The sequence below is a fragment of the Rhinatrema bivittatum genome, chromosome 8 (genome assembly GCF_901001135.1).
Source record: "Rhinatrema bivittatum chromosome 8, aRhiBiv1.1, whole genome shotgun sequence".
Lineage (NCBI taxonomy): Eukaryota > Metazoa > Chordata > Amphibia > Gymnophiona > Rhinatrematidae > Rhinatrema > Rhinatrema bivittatum.
This window is the reverse complement of record NC_042622.1, coordinates 261,281,700-261,309,562: the sequence shown is the minus strand read 5'-3', so window position 1 is coordinate 261,309,562 and position 27,863 is coordinate 261,281,700. Positions and strand designations below refer to the sequence as shown.

The 27,863-nt window shown below is 49.2% G+C and overlaps 1 protein-coding gene across 6 annotated transcripts in view; it reads right to left on the bottom strand.

Moving 5' to 3' along the window:
• NUDT22 (nudix hydrolase 22) overlaps nt 1–20,660 on the bottom strand; it is a 32,399-nt gene extending 11,739 nt beyond the window's left edge. For 2 of the 6 annotated variants that reach the window (XM_029614775.1, XM_029614774.1), the window contains exon 1: nt 20,474–20,660. The gene's annotated coding sequence lies outside the window, so the exon portion shown is untranslated. Of the gene's footprint in view, nt 1–20,363 lie in introns of all 6 variants that reach the window. The other 4 variants (XM_029614770.1, XM_029614773.1, XM_029614771.1 and 1 more) reach the window with 3 other exon arrangements.
• Nucleotides 20,661–27,863: the final 7,203 nt, after the last annotated feature.

Sequence of the window (27,863 nt, the reverse complement as noted above, 5' to 3'; positions counted from 1 at the left end):
AAACCGCAACAAACCAGAGTCTCTGTATGCAGTGTAACAAAAGAAAAAAAGAAAAAAAGAAATGTCACCAGTCCTTATAAAACAAATCAAAAAATATAAAATCAATAGCAACAAAACCATACTAACAAAAAGAAAAGATTATTTCGAAACAGCTGATGAATGGAATATCCAATAATTAAAAAAAACTCAAAAAATTTCTAGATACCAATAAAATATTTCAAAATAGCAGACACAAAGGCCCAATAATGAAAAATATTAAGGATACAAAAAATGTTTTGCTCTGCTTACCTGGGAAAGTTTGATATCCAGGGGCCCTGAGATTGTTTTGAATTAGCAGGAGGAGGGATGGTTTGCTTGCAACTTTCTCCTCTCTCTTTCTCTCACACTGGCTTTCAATCGCTCACATATACACATGCTTTTTCTCTCTTACTTATATAGGCTCTTAATTACACATTTACACACATTCTATCTTTTCTCGCTTACACACACACACACAGGCTTTCAATCACACACATACATGCTGTCTTTTTCTCTCACACACAGACTCTCATTCACATGCTTACAAAAACATGCTTTCTCTCTTTCTCTCATTTAAACACAGGCTCTCAATCACATACTCCCTCACCTAAACCAGCTCTCAATCACACACAGACACACATGCTCTCTCTCTTACTTTTACACACAGGCTCTTAATCATACATACACATGATCTCTCACACACAAAGGATCTCAATCATACACACTCTTTCACACAAACAAGTTTTCAATCACAAACTTATACATACAGGTTCTCAGTCATACACTTCCATTCATGCTATCTCTCACACACAGGCTCTCAATCACACACACATACTCTCTTTCACATATACAGGCCTCAATCATTCACATACATGCTGTCACACAGGATCTCAAACACATATGCTTGCTCATTCACTCACTCCCCTCCTCCCTGAACTAGCGACAGCAGCAACCTCTTCCACTTCCAACCCTAAAGGCAGCAGCAGCCTCCTTCACTTTCAGCCCTCGCGGAGAAAGGAGTCTCATCGGCCGCGGGGGGTTGACGTTGTTCTTCCTTTTTCTCCGAGCCGCGCTGCTCATTCCTCGGGCTGTGCCTCTCTTTTCTTCTTCAGGCTGACGCTGCCCGCACTAGCATGGCCTCTTTTTCTCGTGCACGCACCTGCTGTTTACCACCTCCTCTTCCGGCCCGCGGCAGGAAGAAGAGAGCGTGCCGCTGACTCCAGCTGTCCTGCCGTGTTCCGCCCGGGCTATCAGCGTTTTAAGCCCGGGTGGAGAGACCTATTTTGTTTGGGTAGGGGGAGCAGCTGGGTCAGCGGGGAACCGGGAAGTGTGGCGACACACCGGTTGAGAACCACTGCACGAAGATATACCACGAATGCCCTAGCTTTTCTTCCTGTTCCTTCAACATTTCAACTAGAAGTCAGAAGGAGCAAAGAACACAAGGAGGCAGACCACTGGACTGCAGGGGTAAGCACAAACCTAAGCGAATAATTCGCTGCCGATTCCAGAAGGGAGTTACCCACCCAGATACAGCCCTCAGCCTGCTTGGAACAGTTGAAACGGAGGGCAAATCCCTCAGGGAAGGAATCCAGAAACCCTCCACCAAGAGACAGGATGCCAGGGCAAACCCTGTAGAACAGGATTTCTTCACTGGCCTGGAAACCCTAAGGGTACTAGGGTAGGGTGTGATCCACCAACCTGACTTAGGTATTAATACCTCAGCCATGATTACAGATACTTCCCTCAAGGAGGCACGTGGCCCAGTAAATGGAGCAACTGTTGCAAGAACCAGACCTCCCCTGGTTGAGACAATGCCTACGGCTCAGAAGGCCCTTATGGCATCGAGGGCAGTCACATACCTTGATGGCATTGAGGGCGCCTCAGCACCTCGACGGCATCCAGGGTGACTGTGGTGCTCAATGACAGTCCTGGTCCTCGATGTGGTCCTGACATCAACATGTTGCATCCACAGATGTGCACGGGAAACCGTTACTGGGCATGGCACTGAAGGTGCGGTGGCAAGCTGCTTGCCCAGCCTCCTGCTCACCCCTCTCTCTCTCTCAAGGAGACTGCACTGCCATTACAGGCAAGCAGGAGGGGAGGCTATGTTGTCCAAGGCTCCTGTCTGTGGAGACTAGTTCCTTTGAGTGTGGGGAGGATGAGCTCTCCCCCCACAGGAACGGTATGGTCCTCCATCACTGCCGATCGATTAGTGAAACGGCATGGAACTCCTACGAGTCCCCAGGCTCAGCGGCCTATGTGGATCACCCACAGACTGCATCGTCAGTCCTGCCAGCACCAGACAGAGATATAAAACAGAGAGAGCAAGGAGAGGACACTGCAGGTGCAGTATTTATTTAATAAACAGATAGCAACAGACTCTGCCAGACTGCACAGCAACTAAGGCACAGTCATGCGGCTGGCAGACAGTGGGAAGAAGAGGCAAAAGGAAAAGAGAATAAAACTACTGTGAGGGAAAGGAAAGAAAAAACCAGCTGCAGCTCTAGAAAAAGTCACAAAAAATGTAAGGAGCAAAACTGAATACCGTGACACACATGGCGCCGTGGACAAAAAGAGACTGAGGGACTCTGCCTAGGGCGCAGGGTGATGACTACGGCTGCACATGCTCAGTAGGGTATGTTTTAAAGTTCTAGAATCTTTGAGATCAAAGTCCCGGGCCAAGGCTCTATCTGATGATGTCACCCATATGGGAGGACTAACATCCTGCTTGTCCTCTGAGCATATCTCCAATCACGTAAGCCCAAAAAAAAGCAAGTGGCCCTGACAGGATACTAAATGAAGTGCTCAATCCAGGAAATACTAGTAAAATTATTGAACCTGATGCTACATTCTGGCCACTTTCCTAAGACATGGTCAGAAGGGTTAATTACACTAATCAATAAACATGGAGATACCACTATCCCAAATAACTACAAAGAGATCCGTGTCAACAGTAATGTTAGCAAACTGTTCTGCGATGTCCTCAAGAAACAAATACTAAAATGAGCATCCAGTGAGTCCGCCTACCTTTGTCCGCAGCTACAGGAGCAGGGGCTACTGGCAAGGGCCTTTAACCTCTCCCATTTATATGAGCAAGAGGGAAGTCTTAAAGCTTTGTAACCTCTAGTCCTGGATGAATTCTGCGCAGCGCAAAATTTGCACAGAATTGCCCTCCTGCACAGCAATTACGTTCTCTGCACAGAATTTGGCAGGCCCCAGTGTGCCACAAGCGGAGCCCGTCCCGCTCACGGCAAAGATGAAGCAGGCCCTGGCAAGTCACGAGTGAAGGCCTTCCCGCTGATGGCGAAGATGGAGCAGGCCCCAGCGTGTCGCGAGGAAGGTGTATGTGTGTGAGAGATTGGGAGCTGGTGTGTGTGGAAAGGGATTATGTCTATGTGAGAGTGCTTGTTTGTGAGAGAGGGAGCTTGTGTGATGATGTGTAAAAAAGAAAGCCTGTGTGAGGGGATGTGTGTGTGAGAAAGAGCCTGTGTGAAGAGGTGTGGGTGAGAGGGGGAGCCAGTGTGCAGGGGTGTGTGAGAGAGAAACATAGGAGCGTGTGTGTCTGCATGAGAGAGAAAGGGAGCCCATGTGGGTGTAATACAAGAGAGAGTGGGAGCCTGTATAAGGGGGGGGGGGGGTGTATGTGCACTAGAGTGTGTGTGAATGTGAGAGAGAGATGGAGAGAGAGAGAGACAGACTGTGAGGGGCAGTACCGAGAGAGAAGTCAAACTCTGGGAGTGGCGACAGAGTGGAAGGGGTTGAGCCTACAGGGGGAGGGAAGAGATAGCGGCAGGTGGAGGAGTTGGGGCCTGAGAAGGCAAAGTGAAAGGAGACTGGCCAGGGGAGTAGGAAGAGAGGGTGGAAGAGACACTTCTACAGTGAATTTCTAGGGAAATTCTGCTCAAAATATTTAAAAACTCTGCATCTTTAAGTAATAACTTTTTTCTGTATTACATTTTAAATTACTTCAAGAACAGTCATGTATTGTATTATTTTGTCCAATATAAAGTATGCAGAATTTTAAATTTGTGTGTTCAAAATTTCAAATATTTTTGCAAAGAATTCTACAGGTTTAAACCTCTCTAACAGCTGAAGAACAGGGAAACCCCAATGGAAATGGACTGGTCTAGCAAGAACAAAAGGAATGTAAAATGTTACCCGTTCTGGTCTAGTGGGGATAAATCACTCCACAGCTGCCAGAGACTGAGCCCACACCTTTTTTTTTTCCCCTCTCGTGTCCACACTGGTGGATATTAGGGGTGCGTGGACTTGGGCGATTGCCAGTCGCCGTTTGTCTGAGCCAACCACAAACTCCTCAAATTTGCAGAATGTAACCCAAAACTGAAACCAAGAAAAGGCCATCTTCCCCAATCCCCCCTCTGAATGTGTGACTGAAACAATGTTTTGAAATCACCGAGGTAGTTTGAGACCCCCCCCCCCAACCTCCACATCAGAGTGGGAGCAGGGAGAAAGAAATAAGAGAGGCCCAGCTGAAGGCCATTCACCCCTATTGGATCTTGTGCTTCTGGGTGGAAATCTGGACTGGTCTAGCAGGATTCAAAGAAAAGAAATTAATGGGTACAATTTTGCATTCATTCTCTTCCTACTAGACCCATCTGGACTAGTGGGAGGTACCAAAACAGTACCTAAACTGGGCAGTCCTAATAAACCCTGTCTCAAAGGCCGAGTTGGCCTTGGCTCTCGTTTCTAGTTTATAAAATATCATGAAGGAATGCAGACAACCATGTGGCCACCCTTTATGTCTCTTATCTGAGGAAATCGAAGATGGCTCGCCCATGATGATGCCAGGGCCCCTGTGGACTGTGCCTCAAGCATTGCGGGCACCTGTGCCCCCTTGGATAGGTAAGCGGAAGAGATGCTTCCTTGACCCATCTGGCTAATGTAGCCTTGGAGGCTGCCTCCTCTTTTTGGGGACATCTGAACAAGACGAAAGGCAGAAACCACCTTGCGCAGAAAGGAAGCGACTGGCCACAGGCCGAAGGCATCTGCTGAGAACACTAAATGTTGGTCCTTGCACAGAAGGACTTGTAACCATGAAGGTGTCTGGGCCTAGACAGCCAGCTCCAGTCAATATTCTCTCCCCACAATATCTGGCACTCATTGGTCCGTAGTGATGTTTATCCATTCCTCGTAGAATGGAAAGAGGCGGGCACTGACCATCGCCAATGCTGGCGAGGCCACCTGACCATCATCAGGATCGACTACCACCAGCTGCCACTGGGCCAGAGTCACCATTAGCTTCCTTGGCTCCCCAAAAAGGGGTGAGCCTTGGATCAGATGGACAAGAGGCGAGGATCTGCAAAAATCCCAGACTCTCTGCTGCCGCCAACTTTCTACCCCAGGGCGCACTTTTGAGAGTCTTTGGAGCTTGCATCCTCTAGATCAGGGGAGGCCAACCTGTGGCTTGGGAGCCACAAGGGCCTCTTTCTTGTGCATAATGAGGCTTCTTGCCCTCTTCTCCCAATGTAAATTGGGCAGCACTGCAGAGGACAGAAGAGGATGAGCTGAAGCAGAGACCACAACACAGAAAGGTAGAGGAGCCAGTGAGCTCCCTGCCCCAGCCTATCCATGCTCCAACCTAGCCACTGCTTGGAGTAGAGGCGTCTCTGTTCTGCTGTTCGGAGGAGACTTTCTTTTATTAAGATTCTTTCTATACCTCAATGTCCAGATTAATATTAAAGTTGTTTACAATAAAGGAGGAGCTGTGCTCCCAGGATTTGGCACCCAGCTGACAGCAGAAAGGAGAACGAAGGCCACTTGGAGTGCCAGGCAAGTCATAATGAATGCTCGAGGCTGTCTGGAAGCTGCTCAAGTCACGTCCCCTCCCGCATATGGATGCTTGCAACACCACAGCACTTGTGGTAAAGACTTGTTGCCTGTTTTGTGGGTCCCTGAGAGCTGTCCCGCCTGCCACCAGAATGGTAGTCTTTCGAGTTACTGCTGATGCTAGCGCATCCACTCTAGGAATTCTCAATAAAAAAAAGTTATTCCTGCCCTACCTTCAGTGGCAGGAGATACAATTTGCTCAGTACAGGGCTGCCCTTCAGTCCCCTCTGAGGGAAATTCCACTCAGACAGAAACCATGTTCCTAAGGGTCTCAAGCAGTGGGAAACTCTTCTGAGGCTTATAGACACCCAATAGGATACTGCCCACCTCCAAAAGTGTGTGTGCGCGCGTGTGTGTGGGAAATGAAAATTATTCCTTACCTGCTAATTTTCGTTCCTGTAGTACCATGGATCATTCCAGACGGTGGGTTATGTCCCCCGTCCAGCAGATGGAGTCAGAACCAAAACTCTCAGGGGAGGTCCCATATAACCACGCCTCCCCTGACTCAATTCTCAGTAAACAGACTATCAAAGCAAGAGATTAGAACAGAGGGATCAAGTAACCAAAAACAGAACGATCGCTAGCCAAAAGCCCAGCAACTAGATTTGGAATTAACAACTATAAACTGTGAGACTTGCAAACAGTACTGCGCGGAAGACAGACCCGCAGTACCAGCAGTATAGAGAAAGAAGAATGTTAGAGACAGGTAAGCAGGGTTGTCCCACACACAAATACCCCCAAAAACGAGGGAGGGTGTCTGGAATGATCCATGGTACTACAGGAACGAAAATTAGCAGGTAAGGAATAATTTTCATTTCCCTGTACGTACCAGGATCATTCCAGACGGTGGGATGTACCAAAGCTTTCCCATCACGGGTGGGCCACGGACAGCCCTGCCCGAATGACCCTGTCCCCCAGCTGACCGTCCGACGGCGCTCGGACGTCTAGGCGATAATGCCTGGTAAAAGTGTGAAGCGACTTCCACGTGGCCGCCCTACAGATTTCCTGGGCGGGAACGGAGGAGCTCTCCGCCCAGGAAGTTGCCTGGGCGCGAAGAGAATGCGCCTTGATTACCAACGGCGGAGTCTTACCTGTTCCCAGATATGCCGCTATGATTGCTCCCTTCAGCCAGCGAGCAATGGATTGTTTCGAGGCCATGCACCCTCTACGGGGTCCCGACCAGAGGACAAATAAATGATCGGAAAGCCGAAACTCATTAGTCACCTCCAGATAGTGTATCAGAGAACGCCGTACATCTAGCTTGTGCAGATCACCCGGCTCCGAAGAGGGGAAGGACGGGAGTTCCACCGACTGATTAAGATGAAACCCTGAGACCACCTTAGGCAAGAAGGATGGCACCGTACGCAAAGACGCTCCGCCAGGAGTAAAGCGAAGATATGGTTCCCGACAGGAGAGAGCCTGCAACTTCGAGATCAGACGTGCTGAGCTGATTGCTACCAGGAAAACGGTCTTGAGGGTGACATCCTTGATGGAAGTGGACCGCAATGGCTCAAAAGGTGGACTGCAGAGGGCCCGAAGCACCAGGTTCAAGTTCCACGATGGGCATGGTGGTCGGATTGGAGGTTTTATATGCTTCACCCCCTTAAGGAAACGCAGGATATCGGGATGGGAAGACAGAAGGCTGTCGTCCACTCCCTGACGAAAAGCTCCCAGAGCCGCCACCTGAACCCTGGAGAGAATTATAAGCAAGACCCAGATCCAGTCCCGCCTGTAGGAAAGAAAGTATCTGTCCCACCGAAGCTTGTGGTGCCTGAATGTCATGCGAGCCGCACCCCTCCTTGAAGACCTTCCACATCCTAACGTACGTGACCGATGTGGACTTCTTACGTGCCCTTAGCAGCGTGGAAATAACGGGCTCAGGGTAACCGCGACGCCTCAGTTTGCGCCTTTCAAAAGCCAAGCCGCAAGACAGAAGTGATCTGCCGCTGGAAAAAATATTGGTCCCTGACGCAGGAGCCGCGGTAGGTGTCCGAGTCGGAGCGGGTCGCCCACCGCTAGGTGGAGGAGGTCCGCGAACCATGGGCGTCGAGGCCACTCTGGCGCCATGAGTATTACCGGACCCTGATGGGCTTCTATTCTTCGAATAACCTTTCCCACCAGTGGCCACGGCGGAAAGACATACAGAAGACACTGACGTGGCCATGGTATTACCAGTGCGTCGACTCCTTCCACTCCATGTTCCCTTCTTCGACTGAAGAAGCGAGCGGCCTTTGTATTCCTGGCCGTCGCCATGAGATCTAAGCGGGGAGTTCCCCAGCAAATGACTATCAGATCCATCGCCTCGTCCGAGAGTTCCCACTCCCCTGGATCCAGGTGCTGTCGACTGAGGAAGTCCGCTTGTACGTTGTCGACGCCCGCTATGTGGGAGGCTGCCAGACGCAGTAGATGAAGCTCCGCCCATTCCAATCTATTTCCAATGATACTAGTAGACTCTTCGTGCCCCCCTGACGGTTGATGTATGCCACGGTGGTGGCGTTGTCCGATAGTACACGCACTGCCCGACGGCGTACCAAGTGTAGGAATCCCTGTAGGGCGAGCCGAACAGCCCTGGCCTCCAGTCGATTTATGGGCCAGGTCGATTGCTCCTTCGACCATCGTCCCTGAATGGAGCTGTCCTGACAGACCGCTCCCCAGCCCAATAGACTGGCGTCTGTGGTCACCACCATCCAGTCCGGGGGCTCCAGGGACACTCCTTGAGCCAGTTGATGAGGATCCAACCACCAACCGAGACTGCGCCTCACGGAGATTGGAATGGGAAGGACCGCCTGGTAATCCCGAGACACCGGCTTCCACCGGGAAAGCAATGCTCTCTGCAGGGGATGCAGGTGGGCAAAGGCCCATGGCACCAGGTCGATGGTGGAGGCCATGGTTCCCAGGACCTGAAGATAGTCCCACGCTGTCGGAGCCTCGAGAGCCAGGAATCTGAGGATCTGTTCGCGTAGAGCCCGCGTCCTCTCCGGGGTGAGGAACACCATGGCTGCATGCGTGTCGAAATGCGCTCCCAGGAAGTCCAACGTCTGGGTCGGATATAGCTTGCTCTTCATGAAGTTGATGATCCACCCCAGGGACTGGAGGAGCCGAATCACCCTGTCGACCGCTTGAATCCCCTGCGTTTGCGACTTTGCCCGGATGAGCCAATCGTCCAGGTAGGGATGTACCAGGATTCCTTCCCTTCTGAGCGCCGCTGCCACTACCACCATAATCTTCGTGAAAACCCGCGGGGCCGTGGCCAGCCCGAAGGGTAGGGCCCGGAACTGAAAATGCTGCCCCAAGATCTTGAATCGAAGGAACCGCTGATGGGCTCAATTGATCGGAATATGTAGGTACGCCTCCGTAAGATCCAAGGAGGCTAAAAACTCCCCCGGGTGCACCGCAGCCAGCACCAAACGGAGCGTTTCCATGCGGAACCCTGAGGAAGTTGTTAATGGTCTTGAGATCCAGAATGGGACGGAAGGTCCCTTCCTTTTTGGGCACTACAAAATAGATGGAATAATGACCCCGGCCCAATTCGGAGGCCGCCACCGGCACTATCGCACCCAAAGCAAGTAGCCGATCTAGTGTCTGCCGGACGGCCCAACGCTTGAGAAGGGACCCGCAAAGGGAGAACAGGAACCTATCCTGAGGCGTGCGCACAAAATCCAATGCGTAACCTTGTCTTAGAATACTTAGGACCCATTGGTCTGAGGTTATTTGGACCCACGCTTCGTAGAAAAGCGCAAGTCGACCCCCCAGCCGGGGAATCGACTCGTGGGTCCCTCTGGCATTATTGGGACGACTTCGGAGCGGTGCCCGTCCCGTGTCTGTCCTTACCAGGCCGACGGCCCCGAAAGGACCAGTTCCAAGTATGCGAACGAGAGGAGGGAGCCCGAGGAGGCTGCTGTCTCGTGGAGCGTGTCTTACGCTGATTCCGATATCTACTTCTGTTGGCATTGAAGGTTCTATAAGAGCGGGGTCGATCCTCCGGCAGCTTATGAACCGCATTCTCGTTGAGTGACTTAATGATCTGATCCAGGTCTTCCCCAAACAGGTACTTGCCCTTGAAAGGGAGAGATCCCAGGCGGGTTTTGGATGAAGCATCAGCCGCCCAGTTCCTTAGCCAAAGAAGACGACGCGCCGACACCGTAGCCACCATGGCTCGCGCTTGTACTCTGATAAGATCGTACAAGGCATCTGCTCCGTAGGCGACCACGGCCTCCAACCTGTCCGCCTGCTGAGCCTCGGTGTCCGGCAGGGTCTGAGACGTGAGCAGCTGTTGTACCCACCGGAGTCCTGCACGTTGGGCCAGCGAACTGCAGATCGCAGCCCGCATGCCTAGCGCTGAGACCTTGAATACCCTCTTCAGGTACACTTCCAATCCTGAATATCCTTCAATGCCGTCCCGCCAGTGACGGGAATGGTCGTATGCTTCGTCACCGCTGAGACCGCCGAGTCCACTGCGGGGACTCGGAGCAGCTCTAAAAAATCTGCCGGGAGAGGATACAATTTATCCATAGCCCTACCAACCCTAAGATTGGCCTCCGGGGTATCCCACACTCTGGCGATCAGCTGAAGGATATTATGATGTGTGGGAAAAGCTTTAGCCAGAGGACGAAGGCCCGCTAGGAGCGGATCCCCCTTCTTGACGCTCGGATCTGGGGCCACTGGATCTGGGGGAGGATCAATATCCATCTCCTGAAGAATGTGTGGTATGAGGTCATCTAATTCCCCCGCCTGAAAAATGCGGAGGACTCTGGGATCATCACCCTTGACCTGAGCTGTCAGGGAGGGGTCCTCGGCGAGCGGGTCCATGAGGGGATCTCCACCCCCTGCTGGCTGCGGCGCTGTCACGGTAGAAGGTGACCCCCGAGACGTTCCTGGGACTCCCCCCGAAGAAGGGGCGCTACCCTGGGGAAAAAGACCCCCCAGGGATGGGCTCAGGCACGGCCACTTAGCTGGAGGCGGACCCCCTCCTCCCAGCAGAGTGTCCCTGCTATGTACAAAAGCCCTGTGCATCAGGACTATAAACTCTGGGGAGAAAGCAGGGACCCCAGCGAAAGGAACCCCTGAATGCCACCAAGCTGTCCAACCGGCTGGGCTCCGGCCCCAAGAAACGGTAGGGTCGCCGAAATTTGGGCCTCTGCATCGTCATCTGAGAGACCGGCGATCGAATCCTTAAACAAAATGGCCGCCGTTCCCGCGCTCTGCAGAAACGGGGCCTGCCTCTTTCTGCCCCCACGGTCCTGAAGCTGCTCGGTCTCCTCCGGAGGTGGGCTGTCCTCCCCTCCCGAAGAACCACTGAAGCGCCGCCCTTCTCGGGACAGGGGATCCCCCTGACCGCGGCCGTCTTCACAGCCCGTCTGCCGCTGCATCGCTGGAGGGAGGGAGGGGGGAGGGGCAGCTCGAGCGCGCGAATCACCACAGGCAGCCAGAAAGAAGAAGCTGCGGGTCCGGCCCGGTTCCCCACCCACCGACCCGAAGAGCCCGTCGGGGAATGTGACTTCCCGACGGCAAGCGGCCCCGGGGAATGTGACTTCACGGGGCCGCGGGTCGGGAGGCTCCTCCACCATAGGGGCGGGTACACAAAACGCGGGCAGGAGGGGCGGGATCGGCCCCATCGATGTGCTCCTTCGGACCTAAGCGCTCTGAAACGGAGAATCCTCCGGTGACCTAAAATAATCAAACACAACAACTAAACTTACCTCCAGCCCTGTGAAAAAAAAGAACAACGGGAGGAGGCAGGAAATGAGAAAGGAAGACAACGGCAAACAGCCTGTCAGCAAGTCACCCTTAACTAGGGAAGGAAGCAGTTCCCTAGTTATAACTTTTAAAAAAGGCTAACTTTCAAATCAAGTGAAATTCACTTAAAACAGTACTTGATCCCTCATAAAGAAATAAACCAAAAGCTTAAGCCCGAAGGCCAAATGCTGGGGACCTCAGTGTCCCCTGCTCACATCTGCTGGAGTCAGAACTATACTGAGAATTGAGTCAGGGGAGGCGTGGTTATATGGGACCTCCCCTGAGAGTTTTGGTTCTGACTCCATCTGCTGGACGGGGGACATAACCCACCGTCTGGAATGATCCTGGTTCGTACAGGGAAAAAACCTTTTTTGTATTCTTAATTGAGAGCTGCTAAATTATCAGCAATAACAGCCAACAGTTCTTTGCAAAAAAAAAAAAGTCTTATAATTGTTGATTCCTCTTCCTCAGAGGCGTATACCCCTCTTTAGAACTGCCCATTAATGAGTGTCCAAAGCTCTCCCTTGCCTCAGAATCTTTTCTGGAGTAGCTGGGATGGCCTGAAATTCTGGAGCCTTCGGACCAGTCCATGGCCGCTTAAAACACCAGCTCCCTGTGGCCTAGGGTTGCCAATTTTTCCACAGATGAGGCCTGGACACTTGAGGACCGGGGGTTTCCCCACCTCATTTGCATATATTTAAGATCCTGCCACTTGGAATTCATTTGGTGTTAGGCCAACACTATAACGCATGTTGGGTATGGACTTTGACCTCAGAAATCAATGAGTATACTGAATTATAATTACAGTATAGTAAACCTCTCATATCAAAACAGCACTAAAAGCTAACACTCAAACAATAACAACCCTACCTATGAAAAAAGGCGACACTGCAAATATTACACCAGGCCCTAAAACACAAATACACCTCCTATTAGGAAAACAGACCGAGCCAGGCTGCTGTTGAACCCTTCACAAAAACTACACACTGGCAGACTATCTCACTTTGGATACACATGCAGAATGCAGACAGACCCTCACCAAATACAGAATAAAGAAATCATAAAGTATAAACAGAAATATCAGAAAAAGATTGAATTGGAAACTGCAACAAGCCACACTGTATACAGTGTAATAATGGAAAAACAAAACATCACCATGCCTCATAAAACAGCAAACAAAAAAATTTAAATATAAAAACTGGAATTGGGTCTCTTCAAGTCAAAACATATCCAAATTCTGTTGGTTTATGCTCCACCAGGTACACTCGACACCGAAGCCTCCCTTCTCATAGAAATTATCGCCAAATACATCAACACAGACGCTCCGGCTATGATATTGGGGGATTTCAATCTTCATGTAGATGCCTCACCTCTCTCTACTAATGTTGAATCCTTACTCTCAACTCTCAGAGCCATGGGTTTTGAACAAATCATAAATAAACCAACCCACAAAGCAGGACACACACTTGATCTCATATTCATTAATTCTAACCTGTCTTACTATAATTCTCCAGACTGCACCCCTGTTCCTTGGTCGGACCACTCCCTGATATCAACTACTCTCTCCACCAAAGTAAATCCTATTGAATCTCAACCTCAATCTACCATCCACTTCCGGAAAGCATGCCCCTCCGACACTCTTAGCGAACACCTATCTACTGATCTTCCTAATATGGATATCTCCAACCCCAACGCAGCCCTTCTCTCTTGGAGCAACATCACGGAATCAATAGCCAACAAACTATGTCCTAAAACGACGAAAACCATCAATTGGGCACAAAAAAAGAAACAACCTTGGTTCTCCCCAGAGCTGAAACAGATGAAGCTAGACCTCAGATACAAAGAAGGCATATGGCGTAATAACCCCAACTCCTCAACTCTATCTGATTACAAACGTACCCTTCATTTCTACAAGATCTCTATCCTACAGACAAAAAAGAAATTCTATGCAAGCAGAATCCATGATATACAATACGATGCCAGAGCCCTGTTTTCCTTCGTATCCCAACTCACAAAACCCTCTGCCCCTACTATCCCAGATGAACAGGCTCAATCTAAAGCCAATGAACTAGCACGCTTCTTCCAAGATAAAATCACAAACACTCTGGCACTCCTTCCCTCCAACCCAATGACCCCAACTCTAGACTCCAATCCCACTCTTCATCCCAGAGCCACCTTCGACTCCTTCGAACCTACAACTACCTTGGAGATAGAATCAACCCTTAAAAAAATGAAACCATCCAGCCATCCGACGGACCACATTCCTACTAAACTTCTGCTCCTCATCCCCAGCACCATCTCTAGAGCACTGACCAACTTCATAAACTGCTCCCTAACTCAAGGAAACTACCCAGATGAGCTAAAATCTGCATCTCTCAAACCCCTCTTGAAGAAACACAACTTGGATACAAAAGAACTCTCCAATTACAGACCTATATCCAACCTTCCGTTTCTAGCAAAACTCACAGAGAAAATTGTGAACACACAACTCTCCGACTACCTCGAGGAACATAAAATTCTATACCCCTCACAGTACGGTTTCCGGAAATCCTCCAGCACAGAAACCCTCCTCATCTCCCTATCAGACCACATCCTTCTGGGTCTTGACAAAGGGCTTTCATACCTACTGGTCCTCCTAGATATCTCAGCGGCTTTTGATACGGTAAACCATGCCATACTTCTAAACCGTTTATCTGACATTGGAATTGCTGGACTCGCCCTTAGCTGGTTCAACTCTTTCCTCAAAAATAGAAGCTACAAGGTTAGAGTCAACAACAGAGAATCACCTACTTATAAAGCAACACTAGGCGTTCCACAAGGCTCCTCTCTATCCCCTACCCTCTTCAATATCTACTTACTGCCCCTCTGCCAGCTGCTCACAAACCTAAAACTAACACATTACCTCTATGCAGATGATGTGCAGATATTGATCCCCATAAAAGATTCGCTGCAAAAAACGCTTGACTACTGGGAAAATTGCCTGAAGTCCATAAAAAGCCTCCTCTCTAGCCTGAACCTGGTTCTTAACGCATCCAAGACGGAAATCCTTCTTATATCCCCCGAACACTCGACCAACACCGACATTACGGCTCTGGACCCACAGATCTCTCAAACTAGAGATTTAGGAATTATACTAGACAATCATCTGAATCTAAAGAAATCAATTAATAATATCACCAAGGACTGTTTCTATAAGCTTCAAGTTTTAAAAAGAATCAAACCCCTTTTCCACTTCCAGGACTTTAGAACCATCCTTCAATCCACGTTATTTTCAAAAACAGACTACTGCAATGCCTTACTCCTGGGACTCCCCATTTCAGCCACAAAACCTATACAAATGCTCCAGAACGCAGCTGCTAGAATCCTAACCAATACCAACCGCCGTGCTCACATTACCCCCATCCTTCGAAACCTGCATTGGCTGCCAATAAAATATAGAATTCTATATAAAGCTCTCACGATAATCCACAAATCTATTCACCAACAGCTCACACTAGACCTTCAGAACCCTCTCAAACACCGCTCGTCCGAAAGACCCATCAGAGAAGCCTATAAAGGGACCCTTCAAGTCCCACCTTCAAAATACACCCGTCTAAAAACCACCAAAGAACGTTCCTTCTCCACAGCAGGCCCAGTCCTCTGGAACAGACTTCCGACCGACCTAAGACTGGAACCTTGCCTTCATACCTTTCGAAGACAACTGAAGACGTGGCTTTTCCTCCAAGCCTTCCCCTAGTCAAAATGACACTTCGGACTCAGCTTAAGGAATGAGATAATTTCTTATCTCATAACCAGTTATATATTATTTATTTGTTGCTAATTTCCGCTCTACCTTTCTTCCTGGCTACTTTAGCCCCCAAGTTCTATGCCCTTGTTTTATGTAACTTTGCTTGATTCAGCCTTCTTGTTTTTTGGTTACTCTTGGGTTTTTTTTCCCCTAAGTTCCATGTAAACCGGCCTGATGTGAATTCTATTCGTGAAGTCCGGTATAGAAATATATATTAAATAAATAAATAAAACAATCATAATAGTTAAAAGAATACAAATTTCAAAACAGCTGATGAGTAGAACATTAAACAGTCATATAAAATGTTTATAAATTTCACAAACACCAATAATATTTCAAAACAGCAGTCATCGAATAATATCCAATAATTAGAATTAAAGATTTAAAAAAAAATCTCACTTTTTCTATACCTGAGAATTTTAAATTTCTAGTCTCCCTGCAATTGTAGATTATTACAGGACAGGACAGGACAAGAAGGCGAGGGGACCGCATAAAAACTCTCTCCTTTGTTATACACACGTTCATTCTCTCACACTTTCACATGCTCCCTCTCTCACATATGCTGTCACATGCTCACACACCCCTCTCCCTCTCATATACATTCTCACTTTCACATGCACACAACATGCTCACTCACATATACACTCACTGAAACACACAAGCTGTCACTGACACACACGCTCACATCTGCATTAACTGACACACATGCTTGCACTCATATGCTTTGGCACACGCATACATGCTCTCCTTCACATATAATCTGGACACACACACATACTGTCACTGACACACACACACACAAATGCTTGTGCTGGTGACTCGGGAAGCTCCCTTTTACCTCACAGATCTTCAGCAACGCGTGCCCCCTTGAAAACGTCTCTCACACAGACAGGCCATGGTGTGAGGCAAATCAGCAAAGGAGAATTATCTAGCAGGGCGGGAAGAGGGAACTTGTGTTATTCACTGGTGCTCCCTGGGGTCCCCGCCTGCAGCAGCAGCGGATTGCACACTCTGGGGTACCTCCATGCTGTCCCCGGCTGCAGTGAGCAGAGACCTGGGGGCTGATTAGCAGCCCACCCAAAAGCTACAGGGTCATGGGAAGGAGGTGGCTCCATGTGCTGAAAAGACCACGTCCCAGAGTCCGCAATTGTGGTGATTTTTTTTTTGTTTACTGGCGCTAAACATTCTGAACAGTGAAGAAAATCTGATCCCCACCTTGCTGAACCTGTGGACCAGCCCAGGGGAAACACAGGGCTTATTGTCCATCAGCCAACCTCACCGGGTTTGTAGTGACTCTGACATGGGATGGGAGACTCTAGGCCCCGGGCTCCTGCTGTTTGCTGGGGCTGCTCTTTGGCACTGAAGCCTATTACTGTTTCTACCTCGCTCCCTGTATTTCAGTCTCTCTGCGGCAGGCAGGCCTCTCTGTCTTCAGGCACACACCCTCTGCTGATTGGTCCCAGGCCTTACTGACTGGGTTTTACAGTGTCCGGTTACCCTTCTGGACACTACAGAATTACCTACAAAACCAGGCTAGCAGATCGAAAAACCGGCCCCCAGGATCCCTAGGTCCCATGGCTCAGGAGGGACCCTCTGCACCCTGGTCCTTCATGGCCTGGAAGGCCTGATTCATGACTAGCACCAACGCAGGTGAAAACCCCCGAGCTCCTGGTAGGGCCAAGCCTCATTTCTGTTCTCCCACACCAAGACGGGGGGGGGGGGGGGGGGGGGGGCCTTTGAATACTCTTACCCCACAGTTGGGGGGCTTTTCAGGAGCTGCTCTGCTCCTGCTTCATCCCCTCTGAGCCTATACTGGTAGCCCTCCCCCATGCTCTCTAGGAGAGGGGGAGGTTCCTGCATCGTGTGGTGAAGTCAGCTCTGGGTCTTGGTTGCAAGCCGGGCAAAAGGAACCGTTTGGTGCCAAAGATAGCGCAACTGAAGCCCTGCATCATTGTTCTTTCACTATTTTCTTCCTTAATTAAGTACGAAGGCTCTAGCCTTGCCCCAGGAACTAGTACTGCCCTGGCACAATCACCCACAGCCAAACTACAGCATCCTACTTCCTCCCCCCAACTACGCACTAAATTACTCACCATTAGGGGACCATTGGAGTCCCCTGCTTTTTTCCCCCCCATCCACTACTGAGCCTCTCTTTTTTTCTCTCCTCCTCCCCCCCCGAAAAAAGCAAATTCATCAGGAAAGGAGCAGGCAGAAGAGAGTAAAAGGTCTCAAACTTTCCCCAGGTGTCCACATCTAGGAAGCCTTCCACTAATGTAGATCATCAGTCCCCAAGGGAAGTGGACTGCCCCCTGGGGTGCCTACCACCCGGAATCTCTGGAAAGCAAACTCCTCTGGGGAAAAATCAGCCCCTGGGAGCTGTTGTCCCAGGAGCAAGTGTTGCTCGACAAGGCAGAGGCCAAACTTAGGCTCTGGGAGATCTGGGTTCTTCTGGTGAGACCACACCTTGAATACTATGTACAATTCTGGTCGCTGCATCTCAAAAAAGATATAGTTGCGATGGAGAAGGTACAGAGAAGGGCGACCAAAATGATAAAGGGAATGGAACAACTCCCCTATGAGGAAAGGCTGAAGAGGTTAGGGCTGTTCAGCTTGGAGAAGAGACGGCTGAGGGGGGATATGATAGAGGTCTTTAAGATCATGAGAGGTCTTAAACGAGTAGAGGTGACTCGGTTATTTTCACTTTCGAATAATAGAAGGACTAGGGGGCATTCCATGAAGTTAGCAAGTAGCACATTTAAGACTAATCGGAGAAAATTCTTTTTCACTCAACGCACAATAAAGCTCTGGAATTTGTTGCCAGAGGATGTGGTTAGTGCAGTTAGTGTAGCTGGGTTTAAAAAAGGTTTGGATAAGTTCTTGGAGGAGAAGTCCATTAACGGCTATTAATCAAGTTTACTTACAGGCCGATACAGAAAGAAACGCTCTCCCACTGTACTGTATCAGCCTGTTAGGGAATAGCCACTAGGGATGTGAATCGTGTTATCGATCGTCTTAACGATCGATTTTGGCTGGGGGGGGGGGGGAAATCTGATCGTCTTAGTTTTTTAGGTTAAAAAATCGTTTTATCGGGGGAGGGCGGGAAAACCGGCACACCAAAACAAACCTAAAACCCACCCCGACCCTTTAAAATAAATCCTCCACCCTCCTGAACCCCCCCAAAATGTTTTAAATTACCTGAAGTCCAGTGGGGGGGGGGGGGGGGGGGGGCGGGCCGGCACGATCTCCCGCTCTTTGGCCACGGCTGCGTTACGAGAAATGGCGCCGGTGGCCCTTTGCCCTTACCATATGACAGGGCAAAGGTAGCGCCGGCGCCATTTTGGTTCCTGTGACCTGACGTCACGAGTGCAGGAGATCGCTCCTGGACCCCCGCTGGACCCCCAGGGACTTTTGGCCAGCTTGGGGGGGCCTCCTGACTCCCACAAGACTTGCCAAAAGTCCAGCGGGGGTTCGGGAGCGACCTTCTGCACTTGGGCCGATTTGCCAATCTTCAAAATGGTGCCGGCGCTACCTTTGCCCTCGAGGGCAAATATTCAAAATGGCGCCGGCACCATTTTGAATATTGGCAAATCGGCCCAAGTGCAGAAGGTCGCTCCCGAACCCTCGCTGGACTTTTGGCAAGTCTTGTGGGGGTCAGGAGGTGCCCCCAAGCTCCAGCGGGGGTCCGGGAGCGATCTCCTGCACTCGTGACGTCAGGTCACAGGAACCAAAATGGCGCCGGCGCTACCTTTGCCCTGTCATATGGTAAGGGCAAAGGGCCACCGGCGCCATTTCTCTTAATGCAGCTGTGGCCCGAGAGTGGGAGATCACGCCGGGACCCCCCCACTGGACCCCAGGTAATTTAAAATATTCCTGCCCTCCCCTCCTCCCCTGATTTATGATTTTTGACGATAAATCGGGGGAATTGTTATTGTATCGCGGCTCTAACGATTTTTGACAATTTAAAATATATCTGACGATTGTTTTAAATCGTCAAAAAACGATTCACATCCCTAAGCCACTGCTATTAATTGCATCAGTAGCATGGGATCTTCTTGGTGTTTGGGTAATTGCCAGGTTCTTGCGGCCTGGTTTTGGCCTCTGTTAGAAACAGGATGCTGGGCTTGATTGACCCTTGGTCTGACCCAGCATGGCAATTTCTTATGTTCTCTCTTTTTCCCAGCCTAAAAACCTCTGGTGTCCGCAACTGCTACGACTGGCAACTGCTGAAGTCCCCACCCCAGGAGGGCACAAAGGAAAAAAAAAAAAAGTGTGGCCTCTGTCTCACAGCTATGGAAGGAGAATATTCCAGCTAGTCTAGACTGGTCTAGTAGGAAGCAAAGGAAACAAAGATAAGAGATAATCATTTACCAAGGCTAACACAGAAAATCAAAGACTTCCCACAGAAAAATGAGCAAGAAAAACACTTTATAATCCTGGCAGAAAGAGGAGCAACAGCAGCTATAGCAGTAAAAAATGTAATATTCTGATACCAGGCCAGAAAGGAAAAAACCCCAACCAGGGACAACACCAAAATCTGAGCCATGTACCTATACTGTGCTCTCTGTAACTTTACATATTGTTTTCTATAAAATTTGGCAAATCCATGTAAAATTGTCACGTCAATAGTTATGTTTTAGTGTCTTTATCATTGGAATGTTATTTGATTATGAATATTTCTATGGAAACTGCCTAGAAATGCCCCCTGGGGCCGGGATGATACAGAACCTGAATGTAATCTGCTTTGGAGGGTCCGACAAGCAGAATCTAAGAAAAATCAAATAAATACATCTGAATCTACTGCTGCCCGGCGGTCCCCTAGCCTCTTGCTTAACTGTAACATTTGCCTGTTTATAGTCTTTGCTTGACCCTCGCCCCACTTTTTTTTTTCCCCCGTCTCCCCTGAGCGTCCCCAGCATCCGTGCTAGCTGCATCTTGCCACGGTTTTTCGGAGATTTATAAAGTGAGATTCTCGCACCGAGTGGGTGGCAGAGAAGTGGGGGATCAGATGCAGGAGAACTTCATTCGCCCCGACCCCGCCCGGCACCAGGAGCCATCGCGTCTCCAGCCCGGCCACGCCGCTCTTACCCTACGAGTCCGAGGCAGCCTCCGGCGCGGGAGCAAGAACTCGCCGGCTCCTCGATTGGCTGAGGCTTCACCTCTGACCCCGCACATGTCACTGGCACAGGTGGGCTCTGCCCTGTAAGCGAGGGAGAGGGCGGAGCAAGAATCCTCTCCCCAGCAAACTCACCGCCGCTGGGAGAGAGAAAAAAGAGTTCAGTGAGCAGAGCCACTATACGTCAGCTTTTTTTTTTTTTTTTTTGGACCTCGCATCCCAGTGCACGATGGGAATCGTAGTCCCTGCTGCTTGCGGTCAGCTGGTAGGTGGCTCCCTGCAGCTGTGGCAGTTTGTCGGAAAACCAGGCATAGATCGTGATTTTGCTGCGCAGGCTCGGGAAGTCTTCGTTGTGCGGAATGTCTTGTGCCCCCCCCCCCCCCCCAGGCTCTGTTACACACACATTTATCCTCAAGCATGCATACAAGAGAGACGCACCCACACTGATCTTCAGGCCAAGCGAATGAGACATACACATTTGGCCTCGGATCACGCATGCAAGAGAAAGGCATGCACATACATTCACCGAGTCTGGGACCATCCACAAGATATGCCACACACACAGCCTCAGGCAATATACAAAAATGAGAGATATAAGCATACATAGGTACATTCAGCCTCAACCCATTGAATACAAGACATACACACACTCAAAACATATATCTATATGTTCAGCCTCAGATCATGCACACGAGGGACAAAAACAGAGAGTCACACACTCATCTGGCCTTGCACATATGACCTCAGACCATGCACATGAGAGAGATATACTCACATTCAGCCTCAGATCATGCATACATGACACACACATGCATACATTTGGCCTCAGCGGGCTCAGCCCCTAGTGCAAAAGAGAGATACACATACAGATTCAGGCTCAGACCATGACCACAAGAGAGAGATACTCATTCAGCCTGAGACCATGTATACAAGACACACACATTTGGCCTCAGACTATACTATCTATAGAGAGAGACATACACAACACATACACATGTTTGCAGCCTCAGACCTGGCATATGAGATAGACATAGACACATATATATATTGATTTTCAAACTATGCACACAAAAAAAGAGAAAAAGACATATGTACATACACATATCCATTTAACTTCAGTCCATGTACATCAAACACACACACACATTTGGCGTCAGACCGTGACCATGCAAAATATAGACACACATGCACATTCAGCCTCAGACAATGCACAAGAGAGAGCGAGACAGACACACATTCAGCTTGTGTGTATGACTTAGACCATACACACAAGCGATAAATATCTACATCCCTTCCAAAATCTTTGGTTGCCGTATGGCCTGGAAGTAAATGCATTAAAACAGTGTTCCTGTTGCGTCGGAGGTGGACCCTTGGGCTGAGGTAGGGTTGATGCAACCCCTAGGCAGGGGCCTATGGGTCCCTACCGTCGGGTGGAGTGGGCTGAAGCTAGAGGCCATTGGAGCTTCACCTATACAAGCCCTCGTTCCCCTCGGATTGAGCCTTTGGGTGCAAATCTCTGTGAAGGAATACAAAGTTGAATGTATCTGGCACTCAACCAGACTTTCTGACCAGGAAGAACTCAGGAGCCAAGTGCTGTTGACTGTCAGTAGTTCTCTTGGCCCGGGAAGTGGCCTCACGTAGGTGAAGGTGTGTCTGTTCCCATAGCGTCTTAAGAATGTCCTCAGTGGCCTGTGCCGCATGGGTAAAGGTGGTCGTGGTTGTTTCCCATAGAGGATTGAAAATGGAGACATTTCAGAATCTGTGGCGATGTGGGAGTTGTGAGAAAACTCTGCCCAGGATAAGATGTTCGAGTAGTTATCTTGTTGGTCATTGATGTAGGTGCGCAGGAACGTCTTCAAAGAGCGGTTCATCCTTTTGGCTTGCCTGTTAGCCTGGGGATGATAGGCGGTTGTAAAGCTGATGTTGATACCGAATTTTCGGCAGAGAGAGCGCCAATACCTGGCAACGAATTGAGGACCTCAGTCTGAAACGATATCCATGGGTGAACCATGCAATCTGAAAATATGATGGAAAAATAATCGAGCTAGCTCTGGAGTGGAGGGTAGGCCCGGTAGAGGTACAAAATGGGCCATTTTAGAAAAGCGGTCTATGGTGACCCATATTACGGTGTGACCCTTAGAAGGTGGCAGATCCACGATGAAATCCGTAGACAGGTGAGTCCACGGTTCTTCGGGTGCTGGAAGTAGTTGAAGAAGACCCCACGGTCACCTGACCGGGGGTTTCTGCTGTGCACAAACATTACAGGATTCGACATATGCCTTCGTGTCAGAGACCAAGGTAGGCCACCAGAAGAACCGCTGGAGCAGTGCCACGGTTTGTGCTCTTCTTGGGTGACCGGCAAATTTGGAATCATGTACCCAATGATGGATCCTTTCTCAGAGTATTCTAAACATCAAAATCACAGAACATATAGAAAGACATGGTTTAATGGAACAAAGTCAGCATGGCTTTACCCAGGGCAAGTCTTGCCTCACAAATCTGCTTCACTTTTTTGAAGGAGTTAATAAACATGTGGATAAAGGTGAACCGGTAGATATAGTATACTTGGATTTTCAGAAGGCGTTTGACAAAGTTCCTCATGAGAGGCTTCTAGGAAAAGTAAAAAGTCATGGGATAGGTGGCGATGTCCTTTCGTGGATTGCAAACTGGCTAAAAGACAGGAAACAGAGAGTAGGCTTAAATGGACAATTTTCTCAGTGGAAGGGAGTGGGCAGTGGAGTGCCTCAGGGATCTGTATTGGGACCCTTACTGTTCAATATATTTATAAATGATCTGGAAAGAAATACGACGAGTGAGATAATCAAATTTGCAGATGACACAAAATTGTTCAGAGTAGTTAAATCACAAGCAGATTGTGATAAATTGCAGGAAGACCTTGTGAGACTGGAAAATTGGGCATCCAAATGGCAGATGAAATTTAATGTGGATAAGTGCAAGGTGATGCATATAGGGAAAAATAACCCATGCTATAATTACACAATGTTGGGTTCCATATTAGGTGCTACAACCCAAGAAAGAGATCTAGGTGTCATAGTGGATAACACATTGAAATCGTCGGTGCAGTGTGCTGCGGCAGTCAAAAAAGCAAACAGAATGTTGGGAATTATTAGAAAAGGAATGATGAATAAAACGGAAAATGTCATAATGCCTCTGTATCGCTCCATGGTGAGACCGCACCTTGAATACTGTGTACAATTCTGGTCGCCGCATCTCAAAAAAGATATAATTGCAATGGAGAAGGTACAGAGAAGGGCTACCAAAATGATAAGGGGAATGGAACAACTCCTCTATGAGGAAAGACTAAAGAGGTTAGGACTTTTCAGCTTGGAGAAGAGACGACTGAGGGGGGATATGATAGAGGTGTTTAAAATCATGAGAGGTCTAGAACGGGTAGATGTGAATCGGTTATTTACTCTTTCGGATAGTAGAAAGACTAGAGGGCACTCCATGAAGTTAGCATGGGGCACATTTAAAACTAATCGGAGAAAGTTCTTTTTTACTCAACGCACAATTAAACTCTGGAATTTGTTGCTAGAGAATGTGGTTAGTGCAGTTAGTATAGCTGTGTTTAAAAAAGGATTGGATAGGTTCTTGGAGGAGAAGTCCATTACCTGCTATTAAGTTCACTTAGAGAATAGCCACTGCCATTAGCAATGGTTACATGGAATAGACTTAGTTTTTTGGGTACTTGCCAGGTTCTTATGGCCTGGATTGGCCACTGTTGGAAACAGGATGCTGGGCTTGATGGACCCTTGGTCTGACCCAGTATGGCATGTTCTTATGTTCTTAATACATGCAGCAGGTAATCCAAGAGTTTAGGTATGGAGCAAGAGAACGGATCCAAGCCGTGGCTCTCACATCAAACAGAAAATCTTCTCCACTTCAGACTATAAGACTTCCTAGTGGAAAGCTTCCTGGACTCCACCAGGACCCAGGACAGACCCTCCGAGAGGACCAGGGGCTGTAAGGTCAACCTCTCAACATCCAAGCCATGAGAGAGAAAGGTTGGGATGGTACAGTCTGCCCTGATCCTGCGTGGTGAGGTCTGGAGAGGTTCCCAGACTGATCGGCTTCCCCAGAGAGAAATCCTGCAGGAATGGAAACCAGATCTGTCTCGGCCAATAAGGCGCAATGAGAATCATGCTCCCCCAATCCTGTTGGAGCTTCATGAGAGTCCTTGACACTAGCGGAAGCGGAGTGTAGGCATACAGCAGGCCTGTGCCCCAATGGAGGGCAAAGGCGTCCAATGACACCTTGCCCTTCTCCATGGACAGGGAGCAAAATTGCATTACCTTTCTTTTGTGGGGAGAAGCAAAGAGATCTATGTTCAAGTTCCCCAGAGACGGAAGATCAGATCTGCAATCTCCTGCTTCAGGGACCACTTGTGCGGGCAGAAGGAATGACTCAAGTCATCTGCCATCACATTCTGCTGCCCCAGCGAAGTATACCTTGGGACAGAGCCCACGACCAGATCTGGACCACCTCCTGACAAAGGAGAAATGAGCTGGTGCCTCCTTGCTTGTTGAGGTACCACATTGCCACCTGGTTGTCAGTCTGGATGAGGACCACCTTGTTTGCCAGGCGATCCCGAAACGCCCAAAGCACGTATCGGATTGCCCAGAGCTTGTTATGACCACCGGCCGTGGCAGACCCAACTCACCTCATGTCTTGCCAGGCTCTCCATCTCCACCACTGCCGCGATTCTCCTGGCTCTCTGCACTCCACATGGCAGCTGGGACGCCGCCAACCAGCCGCCAACCTGGGCCTCTCGCTACCTGCTCTGCTTTTAAAGGGACCATGGCGGGACCTCCGGGTGCGTCCCCGCCCGATGACATCATTGAACCGGGATATTTAAGCCTCACCTGTAGCCTCCACTAACCGACTTGGCAACAAGTTCCATGGTTCCTTTTGGTGCCATACTTTTTCCATGAACCAATTGTTCCTGCCGTTGCATATCTACACTTCTCCTTCTGGGTTCCTCTCTCAGCGCAATCTAACTGGACTCTTTCTCAGTGCTTCCCGCTCCTCGGGGCCAGGCTCAGCACCAGTCTACTTGTGAGTTCCAACGGCAGTGCCCGCTGCTCCTGGGATTCCCCACAGTACTTCTCCTTGAGGACTTTTTCTTACAGTGCCTTCTCTCTCCAGGAGTTGGCTCAGAGCAGTACACCTTCAGACTGAGCCTCGGAGCAGCCCTCTACGCTGCTACTACAGAAGATCTTGTCACAGGCTTGCTGTGTCCCAGGCAGGACCCCTGCGCTGCTACTCTCCAGGCACCAGCTACAGCAGGTTCCCGGCTCTAGCCCTTATCCAGCGTATTACAGTTCGTGTCTCTGCATCTGCACCTCCTCTCCTCGAGGCCACTCCCACGTGGTGTCACAGTGCTGCAGTGGCCTTACTCCCTGAGACTCTTTCTCCTCCTCCCTCTGATAGTGCTCCTGTCTCAAACTGTGCCTAACCTCTCTGACACTCTCTGCATTCACTCGCCTACCCTCTCCGGGACCAGCCACACAGGGGTGCTCCTAAGTCCTACTAGCCCTGGCACCCAAGGGCTCAACCTGGGGGGAACGATGGTTGGCATAGGTGAAGTTCCATCTTGCCTCTGTTCCCGGCCAGCCTTGCCTCCCGACGGTGGGGACCTGTGGGACCCAACCCTTCAGGTAGGAACAACCTCACCTCGGGCCAAGGGTCCACAATTCCTAACAGAGCTCCAGGAAGTTGATTTGACAGTTTGCTTCCTGCGCTGATCATTGACCCTAAGTGCAGAGATCTCCCACATGCGGGAGACATCCGTCGTAAGCACAACCTGATCAGGGAAGCCTGAAAAGGCACACCTACTTCCAAGTTGGATAGGGTCCCCCACCATGATAGGGAGTCCCGAAGTGGTGGGGAGGCCCTGATGTGCACCCGAAAGGTCCTGGGTGGCCTGGCGCCACTGGGACCGCAGAGTCCACTGCACTCTGCACATGTGCAGACAAGTGAAGGGAGTGAGTGACATGAATGGTGGCCGCCATGTGTCCCAACAGGTGCAACATGCGGTGTGCAGAGACCTGATGACTCTGAGAGACTTCCCCACCGAATGGTAGGGAAGGAACCCTCAAACCCATAATAGAGGGAGCAGGTCCCTGTGAGAGTCTATCATTGAGAAATGAAGTCAACTGGGAGGGCTCAAAGATTTTGAACCTTTTTTTGAAACCCTTTTTATCCTCCTTAACCTTGTAACCTTTGAATTTTGTAAACCGTTATGATGGCGAAACCGAATGACGGTATATAAAACTTGATAAATAAATAAATAAATAAATTTAACTCCCTTAAATTTAATTACACACTTGCAGGGGAAAATAAAGCCAAAACATAGCCCCCAAACTAGTGACAGCTGGATGCATCAGAAGAAAACGCTTTCTCTTTAATTGAGTTACGTCCTAGAAATAAAACATCCCTATTATGAAAGAACAATTTCAAAATGAAATCACGATCTGACTCAATTAGAGTAGAAGACTCAATTCCTTCTACTGAAGATTTTTCAAGAAGTGAAGAAAGATGTGATAATTCTAATGGGGGTGTAGAATCCTCTTTCTCTTGTGAAGCCTTACGGTTTATAGGCAAATAATAAGCCTTCGAAACTGGAGGGAGCAAATTTTCTGAGATTTTCACATTTTCCATAAAGTATCTGTGCAGCATCTTTCCAAGGGGGATAACATTTTTTTCTTGGGAAAGTTTATTATCCTGATGTTTCCACGACGGATAACATTTTCAAGATTCTCCACTTTATTTTACAAAAACAAACGACCAGAAGAAATAACTCCCACCAAATTTTGTAATGCAGTCTCTTTAGTTTCCAGTTGTTCCATTCTTGGTAAAATTCCAGCTATACGAGATTGTGAATCTTGAACTATAAGGGATAACTCCTGATGATGCGATGTAAATTGTGCCACTTGAAGAGAACGATTCATAATGGCTTCCCAAATTAGGTCTAAAGTAATATTCTGGGGTTTAATTAAAGATTAAGAAAGTACCTCTGCATAGAAGAGGAAAAAATCGACAGGCAACCCCGCTGCCTCTGCACAGTGAGGAGATTCCTCAGAATAATGCTCCACAGTCCAGGCGTCTCCAAGTGCTGACCCAGCTGGCTTTGCGATGTCATCAGCTCGCAACAGAACACCTCTATTTCCATTGATACTGGCTACAGAGACCCCAGGTTAGGGAGGCCCACTGTGCTGTTCCAGAGTAAATGAAAGCTCCAAATCAGGGACTGCAGCTGACGAACCATCGCCTGGCAAACTATCCAGCGACTGCTTACCGAGCAAAACTGAGGGTCCCGGCTCCGGAAAAGGTGTATATCCA